Source organism: Capricornis sumatraensis, chromosome 2, assembly GCF_032405125.1.
Source record: "Capricornis sumatraensis isolate serow.1 chromosome 2, serow.2, whole genome shotgun sequence".
In the NCBI taxonomy this organism is placed as follows: Eukaryota; Metazoa; Chordata; class Mammalia; order Artiodactyla; family Bovidae; genus Capricornis; species Capricornis sumatraensis.
The window spans coordinates 139,911,007-139,923,643 of NC_091070.1; positions in this window are offsets into that span (position 1 = coordinate 139,911,007).

Below are 12,637 nucleotides of genomic sequence, written 5' to 3' on the forward strand. Positions count from 1 at the left end.
TTTGTGAGAGGACTATTTTTCTCGTTTTGAGAGAAGTTGGTATTTCTTGTACAAAAGTAATCAGACTATTGTGCCAATTTTCGTAAGTGAAATATAATGTTACAGTTCTGAAGTAATTACGTAATAAATTAATTTCTAAGGCATGCATATGATAAATTTTTTAATTGTGATTATTGACATAAATATAGCCCAAGATTTGTGAAACAGACACATAAATATTTTGATTTTTGGAAAATTTTCAGAATGTTTTATTTTTTCAAAATATCTCATTTAGAGGAAGGCATATCTCTTCCCAGCTTGTCACTGGTTTTAGTATCAATTTTTAAATTTTATCCTCCTTGGTAGGACTCAGCAATGTTCCTTAGTCTTCTTTAACTAGATATAAACTATCTTTATTTGTCCAGTATATGTATTATTATTGTGTATGTTTGTGTATCTTTCTCCATGTTTGGCTTATGTTTTCCCAAGTGTTAGCCTCAGTAATTATAGAAATTTTAGTCAGTATGAAATATATCTATTATTTGAACATGCTTTACATGAAGACAGTAGTTTTGTCCAAATATCTGGGATAGTATCTAGCACATAGTATGCACTCAACTAGTTGAGAGACTAGAATTATAATAAAATATTACTCTGAAGTTCTACCTATGCAACACTCTTCTTAGAGTACTAGAATATTGAAAATAATTGAGAAAGAATTCAAACTTCTCGTACTTCCTTTTAAAAAGTGAGAGCATAGTTAATGGTGGAGTAATCTAATTATGTCAACAAACTAGTTTTCATCTCTCTTTTGATGCATACAGTGGTCTTAAAGGTGTGAGTATCCATATAGAAGGTAAATGATGCACATTTGCCCCTCAATTATCTGTAAAGTGCTTAGGTGGTACTAATAAGCAAGTGTATGCACAGGGTTTATATATAAATAACCTATGGAAAAGTGCCATTGCCAGCAGTTAGTGAATATGGAAATTGCTTAGTTCCTCTAGTAAAACCAACATTTATATAGCTACTGGAAAACTTTAAAAGGTTAATGTTTTGATATGTGAAACTTAGAGCTTCAAGTTTGGACAAACAGCAGAGGCTCAAATTCAGCTGTTTAAAATACTTCACTAGAAATGTAATTACCTATATTTCCTTACAAACAACATATGTCTCCCTGAGGGTTGTCCTTCTCATTCTAATGTACTGTACTCATTCTAATGTAATTTGATCACAGCATAGCCTGTGTGATTTTTATGGCAGCATAAGAGAGATTAGTGACCTAATGTGTAGTTGCCAAATGTCAGAGTATTGCCACCAAAGCATACCATCTGACATTAATCTCTGAAAATTTGCCTCAATAGATGTATCAGTTAAAAGTGGAAGCAGGAACTTTCCTGGTGGTCCAGTGGTTAAGAATCCACCTCCCGATGCAGGGAACATGGGTTCTATCCCTGATCGGGAAACTTAAGATGCCACATCCTGATGGGGTAACTAATCCTGCATACCACAACTAAAGTGAAACTTTAATGCTTAAATGAAGATCCCACATGCCACAGCAAGACGTGATATAGCCAAAAATCTAGGGGAAAAAAAAAAAAAGAGTAGAAGCAGTAAAGTTGAATAAAATTATGTTTTTTAAAAAATTTGAATCCTGAAAGGCAAGCTAATGAATACAAATGATGACAGATAAGATGGCTTGAAATTATGTACTACATTGGTTCTTGGTTTTATATTTTCAAAATCAGTTGAGTCAAGTCAGTCGTTCAGTCATGTCCAATTCTTTGAGACCCCATGGCCTGCAGCACGCTAGGCTTCCCTGTCCATCACCAACTCCCAAAGCTTGCTCAAACTTGTGTCCATTGAGTTAGTGATGCCATCCAACTATCTCATCCTCTGTCGTCCCCTTCTCCTCCTGCCTTCAATCTTTCCCAGCATCAGGGTCTTTTCTAGTGAGTCAGTTCTTAACATCAGGTGGCCAAAGTATTGGAGCTTCAGCTTCAGCATCAGTCCTTCCAATGAATAGTCAGGACTGATTTCCTTTAGGATTGACTGGTTGGATCTCCTTGCAGTCCAAGGGACTCTCCAACACCACAGATCAAAAAATCACTTCATATCCACCATATTGGATGGGTATACCCACTTCAATAAAAAGGCAATAAGTGTCAGTGAAAACAAGAAAAAACTAGAACCTTTATACATTGTTGGTAGGGGTATAAAATGATGCAACCACTTTGGAAAAAACTTTGGCAATTGTTTAATATGTTAAATAAAGTTTTACCCTGATCTTAGCAATTATAATATGTCATGAGAGAAATAAAAATGTATATATCACAAAGGCTGGTTTGCAAATGTTCATAACAGTGTTAATCATAATAACCAGAAGTGCAATCTATCCAAATACCTCCAGTTGGATGCATGGATAAATACCATGTGAACTATTTATACCGTGGATTCATATTTGACAATAAAATGAATGAAATTATAGGCACATGTCAAAATGGATGAACTTTAATAACACTATGCTAAGTGAAAAAAGCTGGCCACAAGAGATCATATATTATATGATGCACTGTATATGAAATGTCCAGAAAAGACAAGCCTATAGAAAAGAAAGAAGACTAATGTTGGCCTAGTCTGAAATGGGAATAAGAGGTGTCGATAAATGGGCATTGTGTTTCTTTTGGAAGTATGGAAGTGTTCTAAATTTAGATTATGAGGATAGCAGCATGACTCGATATTTATTAAGAATTATTAAATTGTGTGATTAAAATGGGTCAATTTTATGTTTTGTAACTACTTGAGTCTGACTCTTTGAGACCCTGTGGACTGGAGTCTGCCAGTTCCTCTGTCCATGGAATTTTCCAGACAAGATTACTGGAGTGGGTTGCCATTTCCTACTCTAGGGGACTTCTCGATCCAGGGATTGAACCTGTCTCCCCTGCATCTCTTGGATTGGCAGGCAGATTCTTTACCACTGTTCCATCCACAATAGCAACTCATACCTCAATGAGGCCTTAAATATTAGATGCTGGTTATCTCCTCCTCAATTTCCTACCTGTAATTCATTATTTTTTTTATAATTGTAGTATAGTCACTTCCTTAACTGTCCTCTTTACCATTCTTCTATGACAAGTTCATGTGTGTGTGTACATGGATCTCTGTGTGTCTTCTTTGTGTGTGTTTTAGGTTATGGCTAAAATTAAAACTTATTGTTTTAAGGTGTTCTAGAAAACATTGATTTAAGTTAGATATACACAATTTCTAAAACTTTATAAAATTTATAGGAAACAAGATGGATAAAGGAAACATTATCAGTATGGAAAGACAAAATTAGTATGTTCAAAAATCCTGAAAATTTGATAAAAGCATTTTATGAAGGTTATCATTATGAGCTGCTGCTTCTAGTTCTTTATTATACTGCATGCGATCTGGTTTAAATGTCACTCATCTACAAAAGCCAAAAACAATCTCTACTTATATTTGCATATGAAGACAGGAAGGACTGTGGAAAGATATTATAACTGTTCAAGAAATGCTCTTTCTAAAATACATTTCTTTAATGACCCAAAGTATATAAAAAAATTATCTGCCAAAATTCTCTATGTTCATCAGCATCACAATGCAATGAGCAAAGGTAATAGTTCAGTCTTAGATGGACCTTTATAGTCTTCAAGACCATAATCAATTATATTTAGTAGTTAGGATTGTAAAAGCATAACAAATACAATGAAATCATTGTATGCATCATTGATCTTGAGGGAGAAATCTCTGTGAGAACTCAGCGTACGGGGTATGGATCAGTTGATCTCATGGCTTCCATGATTCTTAATCTGGCGTTTTCATTTTTGATTTCAACTGTTTCATATTTTATTTCTACAGAGTATAACACTGATTTAGGAGGAGAGCTTAATTTTGTTGCAATTAAAAGAGGTCTTTATTCATACTATTTACTTGTAATTAATAAACACTTGAACTATTTGTCTCAGTTGTAATACATCATTTTTTATGTAAGTGTGTATCTCAGCCTAAGGGAGAAAAAATAATGTTTAGCAAATATCTACTGGCTGATTTTGGTTTTTGGAAGTGATTTTGAGAATATCTAGTTGCTAAGGAAGCGGGTGACTTAGTTGGCATGCACTGTTTTAAACAGTGCTTTGCAAAAGATTCCAAAATAAAAAATAGTACTAAAAATTATGGTCATGATATTAATTAAATTATTGTCCCCTGAAATAATGCTTAATAACAAAAACATGAATATTCATAATCCTTTTGAAAAAATTATGAACTGGAGGGGCAGTTCAGGAGACATTCTAAAGAATAGCATTAAACATTTCATGTTTCCTGCTGTTCAGGTTATATTTCTGATTTTTCCTTTTAATTGCAAGTTTTTAAAGCAGAGAATTGAAAAATATAGAAATGACCCAGTTTGGAGACATATACTAATGTTTCCTTATTTCAACGAGCAATTTAAGACTTAAGAAATAATAGCTGGCATTTAAAGAATAAAAATACTTTCCAATATAGCTAAAATTGCCTCACTGAGACTCTTTTATATAGCTTGGAAATCATATCATCATAAGATGCTTTGTACTGTCTCTAGTGTTATTTTTAACAGGAAAAAGACTATGTTTGGGTATTTATTAACTTGAGAATTATTTTTAGAGCCACCAAGTCATTGCTTCTGTCTGGTTTAATGATAGTTTAGTTGAACTTATATTATAAACTAGAAATATCTGATATATAGCTTTTTAAATGAGTGATCTTAGTGTCAAAGGGTTATTAAATCAGGTCATAAAAAGATGAATGAGAAAGAGAGTTAAAATGACATAAATTCTTAAGTTTTTAATTGCTATAAAAATCTCAAATCTATAGAAAGAGTTACTGCTGTGAGCCAAGTACTGTCTGGGACAGATGTGTGGGATCTTTTTTATGAATCACTCTCAGTCAAACTTTAAGAGCAATAATATCTGTGGAAAAATATTTTGTAAGTATATGTAAAATAGTATGATGTATGTTTTGGCCATTTAAAAATAAAAATGCATGGAATAAAAAATATATATTTATTATGTTATTGTATAATGCAACTTAAGGAACTTCATTTATTTTTCTTGCTTATCTTGCTTTCTATATCACTTTGCAAAACTTGCTTAAGCTTTCTTCCTTTGGCAGCATTCTTTCACATGATCACAGTGCATAAATTCAGTCATTTCATCTTTAAATATTTAATTTCCCATGATTCCATATTTTACTCTTAAGTCTCTTTCTTATGGTTGGTGATTTTGAATTTTCCCCACTCTTTTGTTTTCAACCTTCCCTTGCCTTCATATTTAATTGTTTTTGACATAAACAGTGCTCTTTTTTTTTTTTCTATCCTGACAACCTCTCCATTTACATGGAGTGTTTAGTCCATTTACCTTTACTAGTAAGTAATGATATGACCACTTTTATAAATATCATCTTGCTATTTGTTTTCTATACGCTTCATTTGTTCTCTTTTCCTCTCTTGCTTATTTCCTGTCTTGCTTTGGCTGGAATGAGTTATTTTTAGTCTTTGTAGTCTGTTTCATTTTCTCTATTAACTGTTTTTTTCTACCTCTTTTTACTAATTGCGTGAGAAATTACAACATGCAGTCTTAAATTATCACAATCTGTCTTCGAATTATAGTCTTCTCCACAAATAATGTAAAAACATTACAAAAGTACAATTCTACTTATTCTTACCATAGTATGCATTCTTAACTTCTAAAAAAAATTTACACATGTTCTAAACTCAAATGTACATCATGTTATTTTTTGCTTTAAACAATCTTTTAAAAAATATATATTTTATGTATACACAGCATTGATATAATGAAGATTTTAAAATGTCTTTTTATATTTACTCTTATACTTGTGCTTTTTCATGCTCTTCTGTTCCTTAGACCCTGCTTTGATCTGTAAAGTTCCTCTTCATTTTTAGAACTGTTTGTTTTTCTTATATCATAGATCAGCTAGAAGTGATGCCTGCCAGCTTTTAGGTGGCAGGAAATTTCTTTACTTTATTTTCATATGTGAATAATAATATTAGAGTTTAGAATTTTAGTTGGACATTTTTGTTTTGGAGCTTTCTCACTGCTTTCCATTTTCCATTGCAGTTTCCACAAACTGTGTAAAAAGATATTTAAATGTTTGCCAGACATCTCCAGTAGAATCATATGAATTTAGAGATTTCTTTTGGGGAAGTTTCAAATTATAAATTAAATGTCATTAATGGTTATACAGTGGAAGTGAGAAATAGATTTAAGAGCCTAGATCTGATAGATAGAGTGCCTGATGAACTATGGAATGAGGTTCGTGACATTGTACAGGAGACAGGGATCAAGACCATCCCCATGGAAAAGAAATGCCAAAAAGCAAAATGGCTGTCTGGGGAGGCCTTACAAATAGCTGTGAAAAGAAGAGAAGCAAAAAGCAAAGGAGAAAAGGAAAGATATAAGAATCTGAATGCAGAGTTGCAAAGAATAGCAAGAAGAGATAAGAAAGCCTTCTTCAGCGATCAATGCAAAGAAATAGAGGAAAAGAACAGACTGGGAAAGACTAGAGATCTCTTCAAGAAAATTAGATATACCAAGGGAACATTTCATGCAAAAATGGGCTTGATAAAGGACAGAAATGGTATGGACCTAACAGAAGCAGAAGATATTAAGAAGAGGTGGCAAGAATACACGGAAGAAATGTACAAAAAGATCCTCACGACCCAGATAATCATGATGATGTGATCACTAATCTAGAGCCAGACATCTTGGAATGTGAAGTCAAGCGGGCCTTAGAAAGCATCACTATGAACAAAGCTAGTGGAGGTGATGGAATTCCAGTGGAGCTGTTTCAAATCCTGAAAGATGATGCTGTGAAAGTGCTGCCCTCAATATGCCAGAAAATTTGGAAAACTCAGCAGGGGCCACAGGACTGGAAAAGGTCAGTTTTCATTCCAATTCCAAAGAAAGGCAATGCAAAAGAATGGTCAAACTACTGCAGAATTGCACTCATCTCACATGCTAGAAAAGTAATGCTCAAAATTCTCCAAGCCAGGCTTCAGCAATACGTGAACTGTGAACTCCCTGATGTTCAAGCTGGTTTTAGAAAAGGCAGAGGAACCAGAGATCAAATTGCCAACATCTGCTGGATCATGGAAAAAGCAAGAGAGTTCCAGAAAAACATCTATTTCTGCTTTATTGACTATGCCAAAGCCTTTGACTGTGTGGATCCCAATAAACTGTGGAAAATTCTGAAAGAGATGGGAATACCAGACCACCTAACCTGCCTCTTGAGAAATCTGTATGCAGGTCAGGAAGCAACAGTTAGAACTGGACATGGAACAACAGACTGGTTCCAAATAGGAAAAGGAGTACATCAAGGCTGTATATTGTCACCCTCCTTATTTCACTTATATGCAAAGTACATCATGAGAAATGCTGGACTGGAAGAAACACAAGCTGGAATCAAGATTGCTGGGAGAAATATCAATAACCTCAGATATGCAGATGACACCACCCTTATGGCAGAAAGTGAAGAGGAGCTAAAAAGCCTCTTGATGAAAGTGAAAGAGGAGAGTGAAAAAGTTGGCTTAAAGCTCAACATTCAGAAAACGAATATCATGGCATCCGGTCCCATCACTTCATGGCAAATAGATGGGGAAACAGTGGAAACAGTGTCAGACTTTAATTTTTTGGGCTCCAAAATCACTGCAGATGGTGACTGCAGCCATGAAATTAAAAGACGCATACTCCTTGGAAGGAAAGTTATGACCAACCTAGATAGTATATTCAAAAGCAGAGACATTACTTTTCCGACTAAGATCCATCTAGTCAAGGCTATGGTTTTTCCTGTGGTCATGTATGGATGTGAGAGTTGGACTGTGAAGAAGGCTGAGTGCCGAAGGACTGATGCTTTTGAACTGTGGTGTTGGAGAAGACTCTCGAGAGTCCCTTGGACTGCAAGGAGTTTCAACCAGTCCATTCTGAAGGCGATCAGCCGTGGGATTTCTTTGGAAGGAATGATGCTAAAGCTGAGGCTCCAGTACTTTGGCCACCTCATGCGAAGAGCTGACTCATTGGAAAAGACTCTGATGTTGGCAGGGATTGGGGGCAGGAGGAGAAGGGATGACCGAGGATGAGATGGCTGGATGGCATCACAGATTCCATGGACGTGAGTCTGAGTGAACTCCGGGAGTTGGTGATGGACAGGGAGGCCTGGTGCGCTGCGATTCATGTCGCAAAGAGTCGGACACGACTGAGTGACTGAACTGAACTGAACTGAATGGTTATAACATTATCTAGGTCCTCATCTTGGTGGACTTTTGGTAGTCTGGGTAGTTTTGAGACATTAGCCTGTTTCTTCTGAATTTCAATGGATAATTGCTCACAGAATTCTTTTTTACTTTTTCAGTGATTATGCAATCTTCTGTTTTTTTGTTCATGGTGGAGGTATGCCTTTTCTCTTTTTATATTTTTCACTCTTTCTAAAAGTTAGTCAGTTTTATGGTTTTGAAGAACCAGTTTTGCACTTCATTGATAGTTTCTATTTTATTTATGTTTGCTTTTATTAAGGTTATTTCTTTCCTTTTACTTACTTTGCATTTTTTTGGTTTGCCCTTCTGTTTTTTTAGTTTTTTGAAGGTTGGAAGTTAGATTATTGATTCATCAATTTTCTTCTTTCCTAGTATAAGCACGCAGTGCTATAACTTTTCCTCTCAGCACTGCTTTAGCTGCATCTCAAATATTTTGTTATATTGTTTTCTGTTTTAATTCTGATCTACCTTTTTGTCCCATTTAGTATTGTCTTCTTGGATCAATCACTAATTTTTGTCATGTGCTATTTAATTGACAAGTGACTTGACAATTGCCTGTTTTTTTTCTCAGTAATTGATTTATAGTTTGATTTCTTTAGTGTCAGAGAAACTACTTTGTATAATTTTACTCTTTTAAATTTATTAAGATTTGTTTTATAAACTAAAAAATTTTCTATCATGGTGAATATTTACTGGGTGCTTGAAGGAGATGTTTATTCTGCTATCATTGAGTAAGGTGATCGAAATATGTTAAATAAATCCTTTGTTTTACTGTCTTGTTTCCATCTATATCTTTCCTCATTTTCTTTCTATTTAAATTATGAGTTCTAGTAACAGCCCTAGCTATAACTGTTTACTTATTTATCCTTTCAGGTCTATCAATGTTTGTCTCATCCAAAGCTCTGTTGCTTGATGTGTACACATTTAATAGTGTTATATATTCCTATTTTGTGGTTATTTATTGTTATAGAATATTTGTCTTTGTCTCCAGTAGAGTTCTTTGTTTGGAAGCTATTTTATCTGCTATGAATATAAGTCTCTTGCTTTTTGAAGAACCTTTTTGCTTGGGCTAGCCTTTTCTATCTTTCTACCTTCCACCTATCCATGGCATTGGATTTTAAATGTACTTGGGAGGGGGGTTCATGTTTGGGAACACATGTAAGAATTAAAGATTTAAAAAACAAACAAACAAACAAACAAAAAAAAAAACAAAGGGCTATATCCGTCCGTAAAAAAATAAATAAATAAATAAATGTACTTCTTATAAAGGACATATAGTTGGGACCTATTTTTTATCAACTCTTATTCTGTGTTGCATAATTTGTATCTTTAAATCATTTTTATTCAACATTCATATACTAGGGCTTATTACTGTATTATATAATTTTTTTATGTTTGCTCTTCTCTTTTTCTTTTTTTGCCTTCATGTGCATTATCTTGTGTATTTCAAAAGTTAACATTTCATATGCATTTATTTATAACTTGTTTGAGCATGTCATTTTCCATAGTTTTCTTAGGAATAACTCTAAATATTTTAAACCACATGTTACTGTCAGTCTACTGGCATAAGCATTTTACCACTTCAAAGTAAGTGAGTAAGGCTTTTTTTATTTTAGCCCCGTTTATCTTTCTTAATTTAAAATAATTATGTCATGAGTATTTGTTAGTATTATACTTTCTACTTGAATTATTACATATCTTTACAAAACACATAAGAAGTATAATCTATTTCATTTAATCATATTTGTATTCTTTCCATTTTTCCTTCTTTCTTAATACTCCAAGGTTGTTTCATTTATCATTTCTCTTTGTTTATTTTTGAAGAATGTCTTTCAGTCATTCCTTAAGTGTAGTGACAAATTCTGTTAATTTTTCTATAGGTAATAATGTCTTTATTTCTTCAACATTTCTGAAAAATAGTTCTCCTGGAGATAAAATTTATAGTGGGCATTTTTTTCTTTCAGCAGCTGAAAAAAAAATGTGCCACTTTCTATTCCCTTCATGATTTCAGATAAATTCAGTTCAGTTCAGTCACTCAGTCGTGTCCAACTCTGCGACCCCATGAATTGCATGCCAGGCCTCCCTGTTCATCTCCAACTCCTGGAGTTCACTCAGACTCACGTCCATTGAGCCAGTGATGCCATCCAGCCATCTCATCCTCTGTCATCCCCTTCTCCTCCTGCCCCCAATCCCTCGCAGCATCACAGTCTTTTCCAGTGAGTTATCACTTTACATTTTAGGTGGCCAAAGTACTGGAGTTTCAGCTTTAGCATCATTCCTTCCAAAGAACACCCAGGGCTGATCTCCTTCAGAATGGACTGGTTGGATCTCCTTGCAGTCCAAGGGACTCTCAAGAGTCTTCTCCATCACCATAGTTCAAAAGCATCAGTTCTTCAGTGCTCAGCTTTCTTTCTTCACAGTCCAACTCTCACATTTATACATGACCACTGGAAAAACCATAGCCTTGACTAGACGGACCTTTCTTGACAAAGTAATGTCTCTGCTTTTGAATATGCTATCTAGGTTGGTCATAACTTTTCTTCCAAGGAGTAAGCATCTTTTAATTTCATGGCTGCAGTCACCATCTGCAGTGATTTTGGAGCCCCAGAAATAAAGTCTGACACCGTTTCCACTGTTTCCCCATCTATTTCCCATGAAGTGATGGGACCAGATGCCATGATCTTTGTTTTCTGAATGTTCATGGGAAATAGATGGGGAAACATTGGAAACAGTGTCAAGAAATTCAATTTTCATTTAAGTCAGTATTTCCTTAGAGGTAATGTTTAATTTCTCTTTGGCTCTTTTCAAGGTTTTCCTTCATATTAGTACTCATAAGTTAAATTATAATATAGTTTAGCATGCATTTCTTTGGATTTACCCTTCCTGGTATTTACCCAATTTCCTTGATTTGTGAGTTCATGATTTTTGCCAAATTTAGTGAGTTTTAAACTATTAATTCTTTGACTATTCTTTCAGCCCCACTGCTGTTCTCCTGGCACTTTTAAACTCTGATTCTACAAATGTTTTATCTTTTATTGCTAACTGCTAAGTCACTTTAGTCATGTCCAACTCTGTGCGACCCCATAGACGGCAGCTCTCCAGGCTCCATCCCTGGGATTCTCCAGGCAAGAACACTGGAGTGGGCTGTCATTTCCTTCTCCAATGCATGAAAGTGAAAAGTGAAAGTGAAGTCGCTCACTCATGTCCGACTCTTGGCGACCCCATGAACTGCAGCCTACCAGGCTCCTCCATCCATGGGATTTTCCAGGCAAAAGTACTGGAGTAGGGTGCCATTGCCTTGACTTACAATTCCCTTGGGCTTCCCTGTTGGTTCAGCTGGTAAAGAATCTGCCCGCAATGTGGGATACCTGGGTTTGATCCCTGGGTTGGGAAGATCCCCTGGAGAAGGGAATGGCTGCCCACTCCAATATTCTGGCCTGCAGAATTCCATGGACTAAATAGGCCATGGGATCACGAAGAGTCAGACATGAATGTGTGACTTTCACTTTTATTTCCCTGAGTTGGTTCTTTCTTCCCTTCCCCTCCCTCACTTCCTCCTTTCTTTGTCCCTCATCCTCCTTTCTTTCTCCTCTCTGTTATTGAGATTAGGTGAATTCTCTTGATATTTTCCCCATAAGTTTTCTTCAGTCTACTCTTGAGCTCATCTATCAAATTTCTAATTTTTGTTATTTTAGTTTTCAGTCACATTTCACTTCTTTTTAATAGTGTTTGCTTCTTTGTTTAACTTTTCTGTTTTTAATTCATTTTAAGAAAATTTATAATTGCCTATTGAAAGTTTGTGGTGGCTGCTTTAAAATCCTTATTAGATAATTTCAACATTTTGGTGGTGTCTTGAGCTAATTACCTTTTCTCACTCAAGTTTTTATTGTCTTGATTCTTATAAATACGGGTGAATTTTTGTTGTGGTGGTCTAGACTTTTGAGCTATTATTGTAAGAAACTCTTGGTCCTATTGAATAATTTTTTTGGCAGGAAGTCACTTTGTTTTAATTTTCCATATAGATTCTAGCCAATTTTGTGGGCTGTTGTTTCAGTGATGATTTGATTTTCTGCCTTTGAGATACTATTTGGTCTGTTTGGTTTATCTCATGCTAGTGAAAGTCACAGTTTCCTGTTGCTGCTACTTGAGGAAATGGGATACTCTTCACTAGCTGGGCTATCTAGTGCTTCTAGCTGAGGGAAAATAATCTCCAGTCCATGGAACAAAGAGCACTTCTGGTCAGGGCATTGTTGTATCAAATCCCTCTTGTGGGTACTGTTGAACCATGCAGGATCTCTAGGTGCATGAGGGAAGTGTCCGGTCCAGTGG